This window comes from Eurosta solidaginis, chromosome 5 (assembly GCF_040869045.1).
Source record: "Eurosta solidaginis isolate ZX-2024a chromosome 5, ASM4086904v1, whole genome shotgun sequence".
NCBI classification, from domain to species: domain Eukaryota; kingdom Metazoa; phylum Arthropoda; class Insecta; order Diptera; family Tephritidae; genus Eurosta; species Eurosta solidaginis.
In genome coordinates this window covers 219354818-219374259 of record NC_090323.1, presented here as the reverse complement: position 1 = coordinate 219374259, position 19442 = coordinate 219354818, and the positions used below count along the sequence as shown (strand labels likewise).

The window sequence follows — 19442 nt, the reverse complement described above, 5'->3', positions numbered from 1 at the left end:
ACCACCTACATGCTTAAGGTTCTGGAAAGACCCTTAGATAGCCACATTAGGTCTGCCATAGATAAATTTAAGCTTTCTACGAATCAACATGCGTACATGAAGGGTAGATCTATCGAAACGGACCTCCATGAGCTCATAGGTGTCATAGAGAAATTCCTACACTACGAGCAACACACTCTGGCTACCTTTTTAGATACTTAGCCTTTAATAATATAGAAATTAGCGCGGTTACCTATGCCCTGGGCAGAGCTGGAATGAACAGCCTTATCTGCTAATGATTGAAATCAATGCTCATACAAGCCATGGCGTAGTTCGGGTCTTTGGTATTTGGGCTATATAGCATCCAACCACCTTGCAACGGAAACCCCAATTAAGTGCATGGACTTATGTTACAAACTTTATTATCTTGGCAAATGTTAGAATTTTTCTAGCATTCTGCTTAAAACTGAAATTAGTCCCGGAAACTTGGAAAACGGATCGATTAGTCTTCATACCGAAACAGGTAAATTTCATCCGAAACTCTACAGGATTATAAGTTTGACAACTGGTCATAAGCAATTTTTACGCTGTTCGACAGATAAGTAGACAAATTCAAAGTGTATGCCGATGACGTTTCAGACATCATAAGCGACTGTTATGTACCAGCAATCCGCTCTCTTAGGATCAGGCCCTTCGGGATGTATGTACATGCCTGGGCATCTTGAGTCAGGTTAGCTGCCAAAGCGGAAAAACCCAATCTAGTATTATTTACTAGGATATATAAGGTCCCAAATTTGGCAAAGCATAAGCTTGAAGGGGTAACCCTACAAGAAAAGTACAACCCAAAATATCTAGGAATTATACTAAGTTGTAGCGACTGGCGAGCCTTGTTGGACGGCCATAACCATTTCAACGGTTAAGAGCATATTACGTAAGTAAGTAAGCATACTAAGTTGTATAGTAAGTTGGCGTGGAAGCTCCATATAGAAGAGAGAGAGAAAAAAGCCTCTGTGGCACTGTATACCTGCAAGAGCATGATAGGATATACTTGGGGCCTGCCATCAAAACTTTTACATTGGATATTTACGACAATTGTTACAACGCAAAAAACTACGTTTGGCAATAACTTGAATGGTTATGTAGATTATCAATGATTTCCGCAGCGGGAGCCTTGAAAACTACGCTGACGGCAGCATTGCATGCCATTCCGCACAATCCACCTGCAGACCTAATGGCCAAAAATATAGCGGAACCATACATCTATACTGGGTTCACGGTCATAAATAGATGGAAGGTAAAGGCCGATGTATTGGCAAAGGAGGGTGCAGCACTCGCTGAAACTACGGTATACTTCCAAATCCATTTGGGAGAAAGTAAAAGGAGACAAGTGGTGTATATGAACCATAAAGTAAGAAAGGCATGGAGAGAAACTATGAGCTGCGAAATTTCTAAGGTCATGTGAAAATCCTACGACGTTTGACTCATAAAGCTGCTCATATCTCTAAACAAATAAGACTTAAGACTCACTATGGGCATACTAACTCGACACCTTATAGGCCAGGCCCAGTATCAGCAGATGTAGGAAGTGCGCGCTGCAAGAAGAAAGAAGGTTGAGTACGTTCTGTGTTTGTGTCCTGCACTTGCGTTGTCTAGGTTCAGCTAGGGTGGCAGAGTTGCCAGATCTTAAGGCATTAATTAAGCTACGACCTAGAAAACTTCAAGTATTTGCCTAAAATAAGTTTTGTTGCCTAACTATGGGATTTCCGTTTGGACCTAAAACAAATTCTGGTAATGGTTAGGTTAGGTTGAACTGCCCGGTCCATGAGAACCTCACATAGATTGCATGAGTCCGTAGTGTTACCAGAAGTTTATTTTAACGACCAAACGGAAAAACCCTATCAAAAACCAGGACCTATGTTACAAAATAACTCCGTCCTCTTGGCAAATACTAGAAGATATCTAGGACTTAATCCACTTCCTGTTTTTAGATCTGACAGCTGTATCACCCCTCATAGCTGGAGTCTTAGCCTGGCAAGCGCAGGGCATGAACACAAAATGTGCTAAATTATTTTCTCCTCCAACCCGCACTTTCTATATCTGCTATCACTGGCCAAGCCTAATTTAAAGGCATACGACGCCGGAGTGCAGTGTCCAGTCAGAATACCCGTCATGAGCCTACAGTCCCCTCCTTTTAATGATAGAATCAACTTTGTTTGTCTAAGGTTGTAAGACCTATACATAATCTTCCACACTTTACAGCCCCGAGCTTGAACCCACGCTTTTTTTTTTTGGCCTCTCGCCTTTTCTTAATCTCGCCCAATCTAATTGGGACGTTTACGGAGCCAGCTTCAAGAGGTGCGCCTTTTTTTAGCAAGTTCATCCACTTTTTCATTCCCATCTACTTGCATATGCCCTGGGCCCCAATATATATGTATGCTTCTCCTGTTCTGATTCTTTCCAGGGACTGCTGACACTCTAACACACTTTTAGATGCTGTGGTATGCGAGATTTTTGCCTTAATTGCTACTTGGCTGTCAATATAATAGTTAACACGGCTGCAGTTTAAACTATTCTCTATCAGTGTTTTGCTACTGCTTTGGTTACGGCTAATGATTCCGCTTGGAAAACGCTACAGTGATCTGGCAGCTTGTAGGACCTGTTTATTTCCGGATCAGCACACTATACCGCAGACCCTACTCCTTCCACTACTTTGGAACCATCTGTCCACCTCGTCCACCAATTGAGCACCTTTGCGCCAACTATCCCCCTCTATTGTGGCTTTAAGATCTCCCTCGAAGCGCAGATAAGGAATCAGGTAGTCTGTTCTGGTAATACTATGTACACATTCAGTCTAGCTAGGGTCTTTGTAGAACAGTCAGTTCAACCTTACCTGGATTGGTAGGAAAATCAGTTGAAAGTGCTCTTCATAAGGCCTTCAGTGCCATCGAGAACTCACTGAATTGCAAGGAATACATGTTAGCAGCTTTCCTCGACATTGAGGGCGCTTTCAAAAACATGCAGACGGGGGCTATCTGCAAAGCTCTATAATTGCATGGATCGTTTCTATGCTTAAGAGTAGGGTTGGCAACACAACTTTAGGAACTGGTTCTATTGTTAAAAGGGCCATAAAAGGCACCTCCCAGGGCGGGTTGTTATCGCCTCTTCTCTGGATACTGGTGGTCAATGAAATTGTAGAAATCTTTAGGAGAAAAGGAAGAAAGGTAGTTGCGTACGCCGACGACTTAGTGATTCTGATCACAGGAAAATTCTTGCCAACGATCAGCGATCTCATGGAAATGACACTTTGTGATATTTCGCGATGGGCAAGGCAAAATGTGCTGGGGGTAAACCCAAAAAAAACCGAACTTGTCCTGTTCACGACTAAGACAAAAGGTGCCCTCCTTAAACTAACCGAGGCTAAACGGCATAACGTTAAACCTATCTTCAGAAGCCAAATATCTTGGCATTATACTCGATTCCAAATTAAGCTGGAGGTGGAATATTGAGATGAGATCAAAGAAAGCTCTAGCAGCATACTACACCTGCAAAAGGGCTTTTGGACGGAACTGGGGACTGGCCCCACATGTCATTTATGGTATGTACAGCACAGTCATTAGACCGATCCTAACATATGGAGCTCTAGTCTGGTGAAAGGTGCTAGACAAAAAGATTACTCAACAGAGGATCGGGAAGGTACTAAAGCTGGTATGCCTGGGAATGTCAGGCGCCGTGAGCAGCGCGCCTCAGGAAGCGCTAAATGTAATCTTTCACGTAAGGCCTCTACAAGTCTCCGTGCGGGGATTAGCCGAAAGTGGAGCTCTACGAATAAGATAATCCAACATGTGGAAATCAGCTAAGTACGGTCACGCGACGATTCTAGACGACATGACGAAGGGACAATTAAACGGAATAATAACCGACCTAACATCCAAAACTGACTACATTACAGCGGTTTTGGACTTCCAGGTTCAGAACATACGATATCCATCAACGGAGGAATGCGAAGAAGGCCTAGATAAAGGCAGAACATTACAATCTACACGAACGGCTCGAAAATGGAAAAGGGAACTGGAGCTGGGATGTACTCAACACATCTACAGTTAAGCCAATCATTCTGACTTTTGACGCATGCAGTATATACCAGGCCGGGGTGTATACCATAGACAAAGCAGCATAGCTGCTGCAAGATAATAGAAGCTGTCAGAATGAGGAGGAAGACGAGTCGATCTACCACTTTCTCTGGTGATGTCCGGGGCTTCAAAGAAGAAGGCTCAGATTTCTGGGCTCACAGAACGTGGACGTCTTGCCTCTTCTTGGGTTCATCGGGGAAAGCAAGTGCTTCGTTGAAGACAACTAGGAGGTAATGCGGTTAAAGGAATGTGCCGCCACCCTGCAATTACTGAGGGCACTCACAATGTACAAAAATGTCTCCGAGTGGAAGTGTGGGTAATACCCACCACCCACGCCCTCTCTACATTGACCTAACCTACCTAGATTGGTTGACTATCTACTTATTTGTGTTTTACTTTTTCTTCGCTTTTACTGTTCTGATTTTGTTTATGCGTTCACTACTAGAGTCAATCTAGCGTTGTCTTTAAAGCGCATATCTAATTTAAACTATCGTAGCTTTACTTTCGCTTATTTTATTTTTCTTTATTTTACTTTGCTTTCCTTTATTCTCATTATCTTTTCATTAGATAGATAGATTTCAAGCTAAATATAAGACTCCCAAGTTAATAGAACAAAAAATTGCTCAATTTTTGCACTTAACCCTCAATAATGCGCCCTTACAAAGCCAATTTATATTTAATTTATCTTTTTTTTCACTAAATAAATACGAACCTCTGTGGCGTCAAAATATTTTCATAAATCATAAATCAATAGAAACACGTTGTTTGTGGCAAAGTCTATGTCAATATTTAGCTGACACTCACTAACAAAAAGCATTCATATTTTTTACTTGTATATACATAAATATTTGCATATACAGATGTGGATGAGCATTTGTATGTGTTTGTAAGTTGTTATACAGAGCATCAACAAACTTGTTGCTTCTCAGCTGATTTTAGTACTAAAAAAAGTCAATGCCGCTAAAGCGCCAAAACTTAACCACCCCCACATACATGTATGTATGTATGTAGTTTTTAGTACTATAAAATATCTCTGTGTATTTGTATGTGGGGGACTTGTACTTGTTGCAAACGGGAATTTTCCCCTACATTTACGTTTATGTCTGGCTAAAAACCGACTGTTGCACGAATGGCTTATTGTTGTATGTTGTTGCTATTATTTTTGTATGAGGCTGGCTTATTTTATGGCCAAGGAGAGGTATGCGATGCGAAGTGACCGGTAATCGACAACCGAAAAGGTGTTTTAGACAATGACACTGTTGCTTCATATTCAGTCTGATAAGGGGCTTCATTGTGAACGAACGTTTCCGGTCTACGAGTTGAAGTTTATTTTCTGTAATTGTTGAGAAATTGGTTTAACACTTAGGCATATATACATACATATATATCAGGTACATATACTACATATAAAGACACTTACCAAATTAAAAGTTGGAAAACAAGAATATAGCTACTCTAACACAGACATGCATACAAGCTCATACGCATTAAAACTTAAATATCACTTAAAATATATTTTTCAAATCACAACAACGCGTAGATAGCACAAAAAAATTTTAATTAAAAAAAAGTTGGAAAGCATTCAAAGCTCAAAATTTTAACAAATATACCAAATGTTAAAAAATATAACAGCAATTTCGAAAAAAATAAAATAATTTGCGAAAGCTCAAAAAGTGTGTCGGTTTTGTTTTTTAAATATGTATTATGCGCTTGAAAATATCTATATATGAATAGCAACGTAGAGGAAAATGGATTTTAAAAATTTATGAGTGCATAGGTGTGCGTTCTGTGAAAAGCATGTGTATGTATAAAACCGCAATTGTGGGATATATTAAGGTACATACATACACACTACATATAACTTATGAATAAGTTTGTGTGAACTTGAAAGATTTATTAGAGAGATATTTAAGATCGCGGGTTCGAATCGAGCTCAAAATAAAAGAGAGATATTTAATAAAAAAAATTAAATAGTGTTTAAATTTGAAAAAAAAAAAACAGTTTTAAAAATGGAAATAAATTGAGTACTTGAATTTACTTTAAACAAGAAAACTGAAGCAGTCACCTAAGCAAAATTATAAAAATTTGTTAAAGAAAAAAATGCGAGTATTTAAATTGAAAAAAAAGGTAGATTCTAATATTTAAAAAGACCAAAAAGTTAAAAATTTTAAAAATTATTTATAAATTGTCGCTGAAGGTAATATAAACAAAAACCAAAAGCAGTAATTAAAAATAAATATTGTAATTTTAAAAAGAAACAAATACAACTAATTATATAAAAACAAGTGGATTTTAATGTTGGAACAAAATAGCTGAGAAAAAAAAAAATTGCTCGAAAATCACAAGTTGTAAAATAAATTACTTTCTTTCTGTGATTTATAAAACTTATTTTATCACCGAGCAAAAAAACAAAACAACAGGTAAGCTTGTTAGTAGGGCTATTTAAATATTCGAATAACTCGAATAATTCGATTGATCGATTTTAGATATTTGTACGTTTATTAATCGACATTCACTCTTTAGATTAATCGAATAATCGCTACTCAATGATGATTCGATTTTCAAAATCGAGCTTCGATTTTGTACGCAATGTTCATATAAAACAAGTAAACGGGTGTAACCGAACATTATATATTCAGTAAGCTGGGTTGATTTGCATGAACGAAAGTTAACCCATATCACGTCATCGATTTTTCGATAGGTTTTGGGCTCAGGAAAAAAAAGTTTCACTAAGCATACCCAAAAAAATAATTTTCGAGCCTGCAAAATTTGAGTTTTTTGATTTTTTTTTTTTGAGTTTTAAGGTTTTTTTCATGACCTACTTAAAAAATTTTCATTTGATTTTAAAATTTTCTTGTATTCCGACTCAAAATTTTCCGCCAAAAACTTTGGCGATAACAGTTTTTTGAAAAAAAAAAAAAAAAATTTTTTTTGGGTTTTGAGGAGTGTTTTGGTGAAAAAATTTACTTTTGCGCCATTTTTTTTAAGGGTTTCTTTAGAAACGTGCAAAAGTGTAGCTGATGAAAACGAATTTGTCTCACAATTCCTATCTCACTTAAATTATGTGATAAAACGTTGGCATTAACAATTAAAAAAAAATTTTTTTTCAGTCCCAAAACCCAAAAAATATTTTTTTTTTTTCATAAAACTGTTATCACCAAAGTTTTTAGCGGACAATTTTGAGTCGTACAGGGTATACATGAAAATTATAAAATCAAATGAAAATTTTTAAGGAGGTCATAAAAAAAAAATCTAAAAATCAAAGAAAAAAAAGTAAAAAAACTCAAATTTTGCAGGCTCGAAAATTATTTTTTTGGTTATGCTTAGAGGCACTTTTTTCCTGAGCCCAAAACCTATCGAAAAATCGGTGGCGCGATATAGGTTAATAAATCGACCCAGTTTAATACAATTCAATTGTACATTTCATTTCAGATAAATTATTTTTCTACATAACACGTGGCACCGCCCGTTTAAAAAAAAATTTCTCCCCATTTCCTCTTACAATAAAAATTGATAAGTGAAATATCATTGATTCAAAATTATTTTTTGCTAAGTTATAGCTTTTTATTCTAGTCTACAACCCTTTTAAACTTGTTGTATATAAAAGTGGACGTGGTCTTTAACCGATCCCGTCCATTTTTATTAGAAATACTAGAAGACCCGGCAGACGTTGTCCTGCCCTAAATTTGGCCAATCTGCATACATTTTAATAATCTTTTTCCGTCTGACCACATTTTGGCCTATATGCCGAGACCATAGTCACCCAGGGGTATGAAAATTACCCTCTACTAAAGCTCTCATCAACAGCTTTCATATGATATCCATATTCTATAAACACACTCTAGGGGTACCCGGGTCCACGTTTTGGCCTATATCTCAAGGAATTATGCTGTTTTGAGTATTTTCCCGGCAAGTATTCGAATTTTTCTCACCTTTCAACCCTACTCTAGACCTCCACGAATAATTCAAGACCAAGATAAGATAAATCCGTTCAGCCGTTCTCGAGTTTTAGCGAGGCTAACGAACAGCAATTCATTTTTATATATATAGATTTTCTACTATAGGGAAAATACCAGTGATATAAAGCTATTTTTTGCAAAGATATAGCTTATTTTATTCGTCCACGACCCTTTTAAAAATCTTTTATATAAAAGTGGGCGTGGTCCTTAACCGATTTCGTAAATTTTTCTTCGAAGCATTCCTTTTAGTAAAGGCAACCTCTGTGTCGAATTTTGTTACGATAGGTTTAACGATTTTTGATTTATGATTAATAATATTTGTAAAATTGATTTTATCACAAGTGGGCGGTGCCACGCCCATTTAAAAAATTTTTTTCAAATTTTTATTAAGAGTCAATATAGTGCACGTGTCAAATTTCAACTTTCTAGGTGTATTGTTTACTAAATAATAAGGTTTTTTGTGTTTTTCAAAATGTTATATATATAAAAAGTGGGCATGGTTATCATCCGATTTCGCTAATTTTCAATATCAATCTATTCTGGGTCCAGATAAGCTTTTGTACCAAATTTGATGAAGATATCTCAATATTTACTCAAGTTATCGTGTTAAAGGACGGACGGACGGACGGACATGGCTCAATCAAATTTTTTTTCGATACTAATGATTTTGATATGTGGAAGTCTATATCTATCTCGATTCCTTTATACCTGTACAACCAACCGTTGTTATCCAATCAAAGTTAATATACTCTGTGTGCAAAGCACGCTGAAAAATTACGTATACGCCGTGTATGGTCAAATTATTTCTTCTTTGTCGAATCTTTGTTAATTTCCATGATTCAATCACAAGAGGTTTGTTCGGCTGACACATTTTTTGACAATTGCAACCATTTTGCTCCCAAATCGAATTGACATCCGTGAACTGTGTTGTTTCTTTGCGATTTTTCGAAAAATATTAGTAGTAGAAATAGGAAGCAATCAGTTTACAAATACCCGATAAGTAGTGAGCTATAAATTCCTTAGAACTATATTTTAAATTTTATGATAAATTTATTAACTATGCCATTAATGAGGCTGAACATAGGTAATTTTATGAAAAGTAAAGGAATCGTACAAGGAATCGTGCACTTTCGTAAACCTATGGACATAAGAAACCTAAACCAATTTAAAATGTATTGTTCAACGTCAAAAACTCGAATAGTAAATCGATCCACCTAAAAATTTCATCAGTAAATAATGGAGATGCCATAACGAAATGAACTCATTGAGCGTGTTAACTATTCATTCCGTATGTTCGGAACATTCATCCCAATTTAAGAATTTGTGGAATCGGTTTATTTTTGGAATACTATGTATACTTATTTGAAATATTCGGACCTCGTGAGGTGGTATCAAAAGAACGTGTTCCGAATATTCTAAATTGACGGCTTATCTGGAGCACTTCCATGAATACTTAACGGAAAAGAGCTTTCCAAAATTTCAGAATAAAAAGGTGAATATACTCTGTGTAGCAAGCCAATTTCTTTAATTATCTTTTTTGTTAGTTCATTGCGGCTGCTGAGTAGAGTATCACCCACCACATTTCACATTTCAGGATTTGTCGCAAAAACTCCCCATATCAGAATTAGGTTGAAGGATGCCTTATCTCAGAATGAGTTTCCTTAACTCCCTATTGTGTCAAAATGCATTGAAGTTATGCTCAGATAGGGGGGAGAGGGGGGGTTATAAAAAAATTTTAAGATAGTGTATTTTTGAATAAAATTCTGACGTACAGCGTCCTTCAAACAAATGAAAGAAAGACCAAACCAACATGACTCTTTATCAATTCACAAAATATTTAGTAGAAAATAAATGATTTCCCCCAAAACCTGTTGGTATCTACAAATTTATTATCACTACTAATAGCGGCTGCCGTGGTATGATGGTAGCGTACTACAGAAGATCCTGGGTTCACGTCTCGGATAAAGCAACATGGAAATTTCAAAAAACAAGTTATTTCAACTATAAGAAAGCTTTTCTCAGTTAGGTCGCCCCTCGGAAGTGTTTGGCAAGCACTCCGAGTGTATTTCTGCCATGAAAAGCTCTCAGTGAAAATTCATCTGCCTTGTAGATGCCCTTCGGAGTCGGCATAAAACAAGTATATCCCGTTCCACCAGTTTGTAGGAAAAATTAAAAGGCGCAGGATGCAAAATGGAAGAGAAGCTTGGCCTAAAATCTCTGCGGAGTTAACCGGGCCTTATAGTTATTTTTATTTTATTTAAGCATTAGCAATAGGCATACATTATATATGATTTTTATTTCGATATTTATTTAAACAATTTCGAACCGAAATTGAAAAATTTCAGTTCCGCCAATCCTTAAATCCTTCTAGGAATAGTCCTGACCTACAACTAATTAAAAACGCAAATAGTGCCAGGGTAACCCGGGCACTTCAGTGAATTAGTCATATATGCCGCATTACAACAACAACGTTTTGTATCAGACAATATAATTGCAGCCTAATATCATCATCGTGATCAAATAAGCCTTACATTTTTAAAGCCGTTTGATAAGCAGCTGCTATACTGTGTGTGTGATAAATGATCATGGAAGAACCCTGATCTACTCCCAAAGAACATTGCGAAATGATCCCAATTTGTTCCGAAATGACGCCGCTGAAATAGTCTGCAGATTATTATGAAATCGCCACAAAATGTTCCAAAAATAACTTCAGACGGGCCACGAAATAGTCTCCAAAAACCATACCGAAATTACTCTCAAGTGAACCCTAAATGACCTCAAGAGAATCGTGAAATGGTCTCCAAGTTTATCAGAGAATGACCATAAATTGATCTCGAAACTATCCCGGAAGAACCATGAAAAATTTCCCAAATGATCCCGAAACAGCCCAAAATTAAACGCGAATTGAACACAAAATAGTCGTCGAAACCAAAATAGTCCCCAAGATCATCAGGAAACTACCACAGTCCACAAACGATCTGGGCATTCTATTCAACCATACCAAAAGTTAAGTGCTTTTGTTGAGACATAAATTGAAAAGAATAAAAAAAAATTTTGTGTTGTAGATTCATAGAAGTTACGTGCAAGCAGAGTTGGGCAAAATTTGTTCGAATAACGAATAAAAGATAAATAATTTTTTGGCGGTTATTTACGAATACAGAAAATTTTGTTAATTTAAAGAAAATTAATTTGCGTGACAATTATCTAGACAGGACAATAGAGTAGGGTAACCTATAAGACTTTTGAAATCAATATATATAAGTTTATATTTTAAGTTGAAAACCGCCTTTCTTTTACTTTCTCAAGGAGTCAAGGAAGAGGGTGCTCTTCCCCTATTTTAAAGAACACTAGACGAGTGTACACCAGCAGTGAGGAAGTCCATCAAAATACATAATAAAAAGCGGAACAAATATCTACTATACATAGTGATAACCAAAACTCGTAAATAAGATTTATTTTCCCGGGAGGAAAAGAATTAAATTTGTTAAACTTTTCGAAAATCATCTTATATAAAAAAACTTCAAACAAAGTGCACCATTAGAAATATATTTTAGCATAGGTTGGTCACTGTTCCACTTCTTGGAAAGAAAAGTAATCTAAATACTTACCGTGTCGAAAGGCCACTTAAGTAAGTGCCGAATTTCAAAATATGGCACCATTAATACAATTTATTATATAAGGTAGGGCCCTGGTTTACTTTCTGTAAAGAAGAGCTTCTCTGATACTAAGCTAACTAAGTTGGTAAGCATGAGAAAAATCTCTAGAAAATTGCACCAGCTACACTTTCCGGAAAGAAAAGTTCTCCAAAAAAGAAGCTAGTTAAGAAGGTGCCACTGCAGCGAATTTCAAACAAATAGCACTATAAATCAGATGTATTTTGGAATAGGTCGACTACTGGTATACTTCCTGAGAAGAAAAGGAAAAAAATGGATCAAATTTTAAATAAAAACCATTCCCAAATCCCCTGAACCAACACAAAGAATTTCATCAAAGTCGGTCCAATCGCTTAACTAGGAGGAGTTCGGTGATATATACACGCAGTCGTGGAATATATAAAAAGCTTTACATTTGTGATGTATTTTGTTACGATTTTACATTTCTTATAACACTAAAGTAGCTTATTTTATTATTATAATATCGTTTTATTTTGATTGTACTAATTTATGGACAATAAATGAGTGAATACCGATTTTGCCCAACGCGAAGTATTTTGATGCTGTAAAGTCAAAAGAAGGTTACGTATACGCCGTGTCGTACAAAATAAATTTTCTTTCGTTATAACGAATTTTTCTATGCTTCATGAACCTAAAAGTATTAAAAAACTAGTAAGGGAGTATACGATTTCGTGGAAATGGACATTTTATACTTAGTTGTGTGTTTTAGCCGCAGGGGTGTTCTTCGCCACTGAAAATTGGTCTACAATTAAGTCATTTATTATTAAAAGGACAAAGTAATGATTGAATTATTATATACAAAAAGGACCTCATAAAGTTAGAAATATAGTATGATACATTGCTATATTTCGCCACTGAAAATTGGTCTACAATTAAGTCATTTATTATTAAAACGGCAAAGTAATGATTGAATTATTATATACAAAAAGGACCTCATAAAGTTAGAAATATAGTATGCTTTAATTACTAGCGCCCAGAGAAGGTCAAAGAAGAGCGTTACGGTCGCGATATTTTAAAATTGTTTCCATAACATACACTAAAAAAATTTTCCCACTAACTCACTAAAACTATCCTACTTTACCTAAATTTAAAATCGCATCTATTGATGCCGTTAGTGATAAGGATGGCAATTCGGTTGAGTGTAAAATATATTCTACCACAGCATGAAATTCGTATTTAATATCAAGCATGGTATATTACCAATACCAGTGAAAAGCTTATATATGTAAATGATAGTACCTGGGCGACCGAGCTTTTCTCGGCAACGTTTCGTTGTGCTGAGAAATCTTTCCAATAGTAATCTTTGAGAAATTGCAATTATTCATGTGTAAGATTTTTTACGAAGATTTTTAAGTTTAATGTTCTCCTTTAAAGTTTTACAAAATATGAGTAAGTAGAGTACTATTTTGTCTAACTACCCCAACCCTAAATGGCAAACCTACTCAAAAATGTTCCTATTGCAAGGCGGAGTGAAATACCTTTCGTTTGATACCCATATCGGCATATCTCATGCTAAGTCAAGCTAAATAAAACCGTTTGAAAAGGTGTCATATCTTACTTATATACAACTATTTTTGGCAGAGATATTGTCTATAATACTTTTCCATCTGAGTATAAAAAATTTAATGAAATATTAAGGGTAACAAACTTCAGTCCGACCAAAATAAAATACACGAATATTAAGTTCTATAAATAAGTATTTACAGATATCAGTGTAGGCGGCAAAGCAAAATAAAAGCACATCTTTCTAAATTTAGCTCAAAATGTATGCTACTTTATTTGTTTGTTTCTGTACTTCGTGCCTTTCTCTAACTATTCTTTGATTAAATATTCAGCTTAAATTTTTGTCATATATATAGCACCACTTATTTACCGTTTTATTTGTCGTAGCAGAATATTATTGAGTGTTGTAAATATGTCCCATTGAATTTGGCACAAATTAGCCTTTGGCACTTAGATTTTATATTCGCCAAATTTGTACCGTTATTATATGTGGAACCTACCCTTACTTATGCAAATATATGCAAATATGGTAAAGTCACTTAACTCAAAATATCGAAAAAGCAAAGTGAAGCTTATATAAGCGTGTTAAAGAAGAATTTCGCACAAGTGTAAAAAAATATATTCATGAAAACTTATTTCTAGCGATCGGCCTTTAATTCTACATTATATTAATCTCGATTTAAGTATTTTGACATTATTAGATCGTAAAATATTCGAAAACCTGGACGATTGACGCATAAAGTTTAAGGTCTTTGACGATTCGAGTATTTCGAACATTGTGGAATATCTCCCTATTTTGGGCTACCGATTCAAAAACATTCTATCTGCGAACAATTTTCAAAAACAACCAGTGTCAGAATTTGTTTTAAAACACCCTATCTGCATAATCCAGTTGACGAACGGTCCATCACAGATTTTTTTGTAAACCTCTCTGTTAATGTCAATATATATTGAATTCAAGCGTCTTCCAAGCGGTAATTGCTGCGATTAAGGATGCGGTGAACGAAATCCTATGCAGTGCCAATACGGTTAAGAAATTTAATATCTACTCTGATAGCCAAGCGGCTATCAAAGCCTTGAGTTCAACTAGAGCGCGATAGCGGACGTCTGGGTGTGCCTAAACTCGCTTGCAATTGAATCAAACTATTTTTAACATTATCTAGGTCTCGGGCTATACATATATTTATATAGATATCCTGGGCAACTGGCAAGTTGATCCCTTAGCTCGCATCGCTATAATTGAACCTAATGAAGAAGGCTGCATGGATTTCGGTATTCTGCTGCCCAGCTGTGTGCTGCTCCTGCATAGATAGGCCTAGAGTCAGCTCAGCTAGCGTTGGGCGGATACCACCTATGGCAGGGTGGCAAGATCCTTCTGCCCGGAAGTGGATAGTAGGAGGTCTGCTGAAATGATTGGGTTCACTAAGACTCATCTATTGTGGTTTTTACAGGGCACTCCTCAGTGGGAATACATGCGGTACGTCTCAATATACTGCTGCAGCTGTATGGAGGATGGTGAGATGGAATCATAGATTAATTTTATGCTTGGTTGCCAAGCTTTTGAAAGAACTAAGCGAAAGTTTTTCGGTTGCGACTCACTTGGATCTCCGGAAGATTTATCCAAGTTTGAGACTGGTCGCATTGAAAACTTTATCGTTGCTATGCAAAGGTTCTCTAAGTAGCTATAGCTACGTCACCGTTATTTTACATGGTATCACAAAGGACCCTCATACTATCCATGTGAGCTTCCTCCAACAGAGCAGCTACCATCTAACCTATAAAGAGCACAGATAGAGCATTTTTCAAAATAAGATAGGTCGTTCTTAAACTGAATTCTGAGATAGAGCGTTCTAAAAAAGGTGTTATTTTGAAAAAGGTGTTATTCAAAAGTTTTGAGACGACAATCGAGATAGTGCGATATTAGAATAAACAATCGATTAAAGATATTTTGGCAGTTTGGCTTTTACTCATTGGCGAATGGTGACTTAAGGTTAGGTTAGGTTGAACTGGCCGGTCAAAAAAGACCTCACATAGACTGAATGTATCCATAGTGTTACCAGAATTTGTTTGACGACCAAACGGAAGCACCCCAATCAGGTACCAGGATATATGTTATAGAATAACTCCGTTCTCATTGCAAATACTAGCAGTTTTCTAGTACCCGACTTAATTGCTGCCTCAAGATCTCTGCCGCCCCTAATAGCTGGAGCTTTGACCTGGCAAGCGCAGGACATGAACACAGAACGTGCTCAACCGTTTCTTGCTGCAGCTCACACTTTCTACACTTGCTGTTACTGACGAGGCCCAACTTATAAGCAAGTGACGCCAGAAGGCAGTGTACAGTCAGTATGCCCATCGTGAGCTTTAAGTTTTCTCTCTTCAGAGATATGAGCCGCTTTGTGAGTCAAATATACGAGGCTTTGCACATGATCTTAGACATTTTGCAGCCCCGCGCTTTTGTCCACGCTTTTCCTGCTGGATGGATCATATGCAACTCCTGTATCGTTTTAATTTCTACTAAACGGATTGGGACGTCAATCGTCGACTTAGCGAATGTTGCAGCCTCCTTTGCCAACTCATCGGCCTTTTCGTTATCTTATATCCCTTTAAGACAGGGAACCCAGTAAAGATGTATGGTCCGGCCTGAGCAGAGTTTTTCCAATATTTCTTTGTATTATAGAATACTTCTTGATGAATTAGTGTGTGAACGACTGCAGCTTAAGAAGGCTTCCTCCAGACTTTCTGCTGCTTTCTTCACTGCTATAAATTCCGCTTGAAAAACGATGCAGTAATCTGACAGCCTGTAGGATCTACTTATTTCTGGGTCGACACAGTAAGCAGGAGACCCAACCCCTTTCAGCACCCCAGCACCAACACTCCCGCTCAATTGTGGCCCCAATATCCCTTTCGAAGCTCAAGCACGGGACCATATATTCCGCTTGCCCGATATTAGATGGCTGCTGTGGCCATAAGGCCTGCACTCAAGCTGCCCCGAGACCTTGTTGCCGTTGTTAACTCTATGTTTTGGGCCGTTAGGTCTGCAGGTGGGATGTGTAGAATGACATGCAATGCTGCTGCTGGTGACTTAAAGTTTGAGGTTTTGTAGATTTAAACAGAAATGGATAAACTAAAAATAATTGATTTGTTGTTGTTAGGCGGAGAGTAGCCTTGTTTGCTTCATTTATGAAAACATCTTTAAAGCAGTTTTTAAGTTTTTAAATGAGAACAGCTGTTTCAGTTAAACTTTGTAAACCGTTGTTATATGTTTTCTTCTGTGAGAAGGGCTCGAACTCGCATTCATACAACGATTGATTTGTTTTTAAACAGACTCTGCCAAAGCCACGTCTTGTTGTTGTACAACAAGGGTGTTCAAAGAATTTGGATAACGGATTACAACAACTGCTTTCTCGGAATTGCAAAAATTAAATTTTTACAAAAACTTCAATAAAACATACAACAATATCCTTCCTGAAATGACAACAAATAAAACGAATAAAACGCAAAGAAATACAGCTCAACAGCAGCAATTTCAGGCTGATTAGCAATAAATGAATGTTGATAGATTTCCACTGAATTGTGATATGAAAATCGCTTCAATTTTAAAGCATCACTTTGCATCATTTTCTGTCGAAATCAATTTGGTTTACTGGTCAAAGTAGTGAATGGCAATCGATTGTCCTGCTTGTGAAACAAAAATTTTAAACTCCTTTGAATTTCAGCGCATCATTTTGCGTGTTTTTCTATCGAAATCAATGTGGTTTACTGGCTCCGGAGCCAAAGTGAATGAATGTCGATCGATTGTCTTATTTGTGAGACAAAAATTTAATTCCTTTGAATTTTCCGTGTAATTTTACCGAAATCAATTCGGTTGTTTTTGGGAGCCACCTGGAGCCAAAAGAGCCATTGGACGAGCATCGTTGTTGTACAACTTTTTTCCAATTTCCCCCTGTTGCCTATATTTATACATGCATACGAAGAAAGCAAACTTTGTTTATCTGCAAGTACGAAAGCTATGCATTGTTGTTGAATTGTATGCCATATTTTCCTTGTTTATTGGAATGAGAGGCTTTTCCTTATGGCCAATTATTTATATACATACCTACATACATTTATATGCATTATTTACGACTTCGAGTATTTGGTTACCTACTACATCTCTATCTTTTTAATATAAGTGCTGTTTATCATTCTAAATTCATACCTAATAGAAATGTCTGCATTTCAAACAGATGGGGCATTAAAATGATGGACGTTTATTCACACGTATACATCACATCCACACACCTAAACGTACTACGTTAGTTGAACGAAATGTCTCCAGTGACAATATTTTTGTTATAAACAAAACTAGAAATACCTGAGATGGTGCTGTTGGTTGATGAATTTTTTCTGAGAGAATTTCCTAACAGAAATACAATGTTGTTGTTTTTGTTGTAGCGATATAAGGCTTCAAGGGAATGACTAGCTCTATTCAGAGCTTCCACAACCCAATTATCAACATCACCCACGGGAGGCAAATCCTATTACAAATATGAATGTATCGTACACATACTTAACAGGTTCCTCATGGAACTATGATCCGCGAAGGGGGGGAGGATGGCCTAGAAAGTTCATATTAAATCGTTCCTGAGTTCGGGCTGGTACATCCATATCCGGCAAAGGATCATTAACATCGATAACACTCCCCAAAACCTTAAAAAAAATCCTTTAAGAAGTTCATTGCGACTATTTCGGAACCAGAGAGTACAATCCCGTTGTTGTTTTTGTTGTAGCAGTGCTTCAGGATACAATCTATATATCTTCGGAAATATTTAAAGCACATACCCAATATTTGGTGTAGAAATTCTTTGTGTGAGAGAGTCGGGCTAGAATACATAAATGGAGAGAGACGGAATGTGGAAATGAGTGTTCCAGTGGGAGAGCGTATGGAAGTAGTTAGAGTGAGAGAGGAACAATGAGGTGGTGGTTATGGGAGAAGAAAAAATATATATTAATTTAAATGACGCTTAAAGGGTTTAAAGGGCTTTGGCCGTCCAAAAAGTCATCCCAGTCGCTTTTTTGTTGCTTATTGCCACTAATTGGTAATATCAAGGAAGCTTAAAGGTTTTCCACCTGATGGTTGCAGCGGAATGGAAGCTCCACTCTATCCTGCTTAAGTAGGCTGGATCTGGTAAGAACACCGTCTTGGCAGGGGCATAATTTTGCATTCACATAACATGGCTTAGCTGACGTAGATGCTGATTTTTAATTCGCTTGACTAAGTTGATGCCTGCATATACTCAGCAGGACAACGTCTGCGGGGATGGTGGTATATGATTAGGTTTTCGTAAGAAATTTCTATCGGCTAATAGCTCAAGCCCTATGCCTTTCCATCTCTGTTTTTTCACTTAAAATATGTCTCACTATATTCCTTAACTGACAGTAGCACTCACAATCTCCTTGCGGGTTAAGGGCTGTAAGTTTACTCGTGGTAGGTATACCGATTGTAAAAGGTGATCATAATACCCGTCATCTTTTTAGTGACGCTCATAAAAAAGGATAGCCAATCCGGGAGTGGTGTTTACTCAAAATGGAGCAGAGTGTACAGCGGGGAGTAGAACAAGCCAGTCGTGACGTGACACAATTTATAGCAGCTGCTTGTATTCAGTCCTTGATTCCTGCACTGAGAATTCGCGGGGGTCGTGGTTTCATATCGTATACTGAAAGAAATGGTGTTAGTAAAATCAACAAATCGGTTCTGTTGTTCTTGACTTAACGGAGGTTCGGTGAAATTGATCGAATTATAGTTAATTCGACCGAGTTCTTTGTCAAGCGAACAAATTAGTTTTGTCATTTTAACAGAAGAGATCAATCTAACTGATTTTTCTGTTCATACAACTTATCTCACTGGTCATTTCAACAGTGATCAACAGTCAATACATGAACAAATTTCAAAGAGAATTTTACGGTCAGTGCGCTCTCTACTTTGTACTTATGATGATGGTGCCACTTGGTAAAAAAAACACCAAAATAAAAAAACCACCAAATCGAAAAAACACACAAAATGGGAAAACAACAAAAAACTAGTTTTGGAATTATGAATACGAAACGAAAAGCTCTGTTTTGAATTTACTGTGCAAAAAATTATGAGATACCGGGACACCTATTTATCGGGTACAATATTGCAACTTCTCCTCCAAGCGAAATGCAAAATTGCG

At 36.8% G+C, this 19442-nt stretch overlaps 1 protein-coding gene across 5 annotated transcripts in view; it reads left to right on the top strand.

Annotated features, from left to right (window-relative positions):
• The first annotated feature begins 5401 nt into the window (after positions 1-5401).
• bma (SCY1-like protein bma) overlaps positions 5402-19442 on the top strand; it is a 385396-nt gene continuing 371355 nt past the window's right edge. For 2 of the 5 annotated variants that reach the window (XM_067788414.1, XM_067788415.1), the window contains exon 1: positions 5403-5500. The gene's annotated coding sequence lies outside the window, so the exon portion shown is untranslated. Of the gene's footprint in view, positions 5501-19442 lie in introns of all 5 variants that reach the window. The other 3 variants (XM_067788411.1, XM_067788416.1, XM_067788413.1) reach the window with 3 other exon arrangements.